The sequence below is a fragment of the Schistocerca nitens genome, chromosome 3 (assembly GCF_023898315.1).
Source record: "Schistocerca nitens isolate TAMUIC-IGC-003100 chromosome 3, iqSchNite1.1, whole genome shotgun sequence".
In the NCBI taxonomy this organism is placed as follows: domain Eukaryota; kingdom Metazoa; phylum Arthropoda; class Insecta; order Orthoptera; family Acrididae; genus Schistocerca; species Schistocerca nitens.
In genome coordinates, this window is record NC_064616.1 from 386,842,274 (window position 1) to 386,846,522 (window position 4,249).

Genomic DNA, 4,249 nt, shown 5'->3' on the forward strand with positions numbered 1-4,249 from the left:
TTTAATAAGAGCCAATCATCATGCTCCATTCATTCACAAGACATGCTTCGTGCCAGAACATAGGAGTCTCTACAAACTGATTCCAACAAGGTGGAGGCAAGGTATGTATGGAGAGTTCTGAGAAAGCATGTGTTCAAAGACAAGTTGAAGCAGACCATCCGTCTCTGGATGAGATACTGTCACTCATCCACCACTGTGGCATTAGGACATCTGCAGACCAGTAGCAATAGAATACCGAAAATCGTTCGAATTCTGTTTGCGTAATTGTTCTTATTTCTCCCCGTCTGTGCTTATACAGTGCTCTCTCTCCAAACAACAAGACTGCTTTTATGATTAACGGTGTTTCCGCGAGCGCGGACTTACATAATGAAGGCCTTTAGGGGTGAGAAGGTTTAACGTTTCTGTGACATATGTTGACAACAGGACACCACGATTTCCAGGAAGAGAACACGTGATGTCTCGTTAGGGCCATTGGGAAGAATGTAATCCGTGTTATTCTGGGCTATTTTCGTAAACAGGTCCTGGTGGCTGCGCGAACATTTCGTGGTGATGTGTTAGCCACTCTGGGCAGGTAAGCATGCATGCACGGCTAGATACAGCTCGCATGTCCCGTTAGGATCACTAGGAACAATTCAGGCTATTATTCTGGGAGACATTGCAACAGATTTCTATAGCGTGTCCGGAGCAGGGACTTGGCTGTTATTTACATAGTTATGTGACGTCAGTATAACACTGAGAACCTTTCAGCTGCTATGCAACCATCTCTCGGTGCTGGACCCGCACCTCAGCTATGGATCATCATGACAGCAACGGTGCCTAGGTGAACACGTACTTCGACAGGAATTTCTCAGGTGTCAAGTATGAAAGGGATGCCACCACCTCATACTTGTGAGACCCAAACGGATACCTGTGAGTGATTAAGCAGCTGACAGCTGCGTTGTCACTTTGCAGGGCCACTGTTGCACCCCAACTCCTGGAGGCGGGTGCGGAGTCATCAGCGTTGGCGTCAGGTGTAGGGTGGCGGAATGTGTTTTTTATTAGCGATCTTTTGATTAAACTATATTCCACCGATTTCACCAACCAATAGGATGCTGTGAATTAAAAAAAATACCCCATACTTGTGAAGAATATCGATTTAACTAATTTGCATAAATTTTTTATGAGCGTGGTGTTGGCAGTGCAGTAGTTAAGGGGAGGGTGCGCGTGAGTGGGTGACATTGAGCATAACAGCAAGATAAGTGCCAAACACTAGGTAAATTTGCATAATTTTTGTGTAAAACGCAGTACAATAGTTTAAGGGCGTGGATTGTAAAGAAGAATGCGCCAAAAAGGGCGTTCAAAAGCAAGCGAAATTCGAAAAGTGTACCAGAAAATGGTGAGAGTACATAACTAATTGCTTAATTTGGTATCAAAGGTGGTACAATAGTTTAAGGGGACCCGGAACGTCCTATACCTCCAATGTTAAATGTAAGGAACTTTTTCTTATGAACTATTAACACCAGAATGATTAAACTTTTACAGTATAATATTACATATATTTAATACCATGTACCATACGGATTCTAATTTATTGGTGTTTTTTGGGAAGATATTAATTATTTTGTTACTGAAAATAATTGACACATTTTTTGGCATAGTATCTTTGAAATAAAATCTGTTATCAATTATGTATCACAAAAAGGCTATGATAGAAGGTGTATATTGGCACTGTTTACATTCCTTTGAAAATATTAAGTCCTTATCTCTAATAGTTTAGCAGAAAATGTTCCTTATATGGCAAAAAAGTGAACTTGTGGAAAACGAGTTTCAAAGTTTTACTAACATTTTAGTGGAGTCCAGCACCATAAGAGGGGTTTTCACTGTCACTAGACATCTCCTCAATTAGCCTTCTTTTCACACCTTTCATTCTTTGTCTGGCTTGCTCTCACACTCCTTTTCTTTCCTCTCAGCATCCCATTTCCTCTCATTGTCTATCGACATGATTGCACTCACCATGTACTTTCCGGGCATCACATCCAACTTCTGCAGCACATTGCACTTTATAATGTTACTTTCGTTGTACGTAGCAATGGCATCATATACTCCAAAATGAAGAGTATGAATTTCCACAAACACATTTTTTGGGATTCTGGTCCAAATTACATTATTCACACTCTCATTTTGATTTTGTGTACGTCCATGGAGACATTTCTTCAAAAGTTCAGTTGCAAAAAGATCTCTGAAAATTGGTTTTATAGCCTTCATGACAGTTTCTGGTAGACTGCGATGGTGACCTACGTCGTCCTGCACCCACATCTCCTTGTTCATCTTCGTGGTCCCGTAGTTGGCGTCGGCTAAGGTCGGTCTGCTGTCGTCTGGCGCTGGCGCCGTCAAATATCCTCCACCTTTCTCGACAATAGCGCTCCACATGTCCCGGTCGTCCGCAGTGTAAACATACTGGTTTTTTATCCTGGGTCCTCTAGACATCAGTCTTCCTTGGTGTCCAAACAGATTCCTCGTGCGGCATTGTAGGAACGTAACTTCGCCTGGATCTCGACTTTTTCACCGTTTTAAAGGGAAATGAAAGACGAGAGATTGGGTTCAATGTCTGTTCCATTTCCTACCTTATGACCTCTTGAAGCGTCTCGGTTTTTTGCTCGCCGTGCAATCCATGTGCTTTCTGAACTTCCTCTCTCACTATCTGACGAAGAACACTTGTGAAATCAGTTCCTTCCTACATCACAGACATCGATACGACGTTTGGAAGCCGTTCAAACTTCTTACGTGTCATTCTTTTTCGGTGCATTGTCTCGATATACTGGCACCATTTTATGAAGTCGTCTGCTGTCGAAACCTTCCTCAGGAGTCGGGCTTGATACATGTCCTCAGCACAATCCTTCATGAGATGTGCAACCTTATCTTCCTCGTTCATTCTAGGATCCACTATTTTACACAGTTCCAAGACGTCTTGAATGTTGGATGCTGTAGTTACTCCTGCACGCTCTGCCCTGCACTTTAAATTATCTTCAGTCGTTGTGTGTCGCCGAAATACTTGAGCAGTTCCGCCTGGAATACTTCCCTGCTTGTGAACCTCTCCTCGTTGTTCTCATACCATTGCTTGGCAGTGCCCTCCAAATAGAAAAAATACGTTAGCCAAACACACAGTGTCATCCCATTTGTTGTCCGGAACCGCGCTGCTGCTACAGTCGCAGGTTCGAATCCTGCCTCGGGCATGGGTGTGTGTGATGTCCTTAGGTTAGTTAGATTTAAGTAGTTCATAGTGCCATTTGAACCATTTTTCATCCCATTTATTAAATTTGGCTATACGCTCATATACCTTCAGCCACTTGTTTGGATCTTGCCCACAATCACCAAAGAACCCGGAAGGATGTCTCGTGTGGTGGCACACAGTTTCTGTCATCGTAACGTCCTCTTCTTCTTCTGTCTCCGATAAATTGCGATCTGTTGAATATGGCTGGAACTCGGGTTTCTCGCCACGTAAACGGCGGCTCTGTCGTGGCCTGATGGGAGCCACTGTGTCGTCTATAATGTGAGCTATCACAAGTTCCAATACCCAGCGCCTCCACCAGAATAATGTCACGTAGAAGAAGGTGTAATTAGATGAATCACGAACACTAACTTCATTTAACGAAGGTTTATTCAGCACTTGCACATACAAGAGCGTGGAGCGAACTGCCTCCATTCAGAACACATACGGTATATATACAGTAACAGAACATTCCAGTACACTGAGTCTTGACATACTTCTAGAATGTAATCGAACCGAATATAGAAATTAAAATTGTACAGTTGAGGTGAGTTCTGAACTCATGACCGTCCATGCAACAGTCTATCATAACCACTACACCAACGTGACTGTGCTACACAACGTCTTCTGCGAAAATATAAATTGAGGGAAAATACGCTGAAATGCAGGGAAATTGAGGAAGTAATTACGTGTCTTCTGGTTGGCGCAGAACAATTCTTGTACATGGGGACAAGTATGCGATAGCAAGAGGAATCCGAGAAAACGTCGGCAGGGAAGCGAAGGGATCCAGAGAAAAGGTTACTTTTTTTCTGCCAAGGCAGCATTCTGCTGTATGCCTAGTAAGGTTACAGTGATACACGTGAGTTGACTACTGTATTTGACGCTTTTAAGGAAAACAGAGAACCATCTGTGAGACCTGAGTTTCTCCTGGTGTATACAATTTTCAAACAATTTACGGGAATTCAGCCAGGTACTATTAACAGCGACCGCCGATATTTCGGC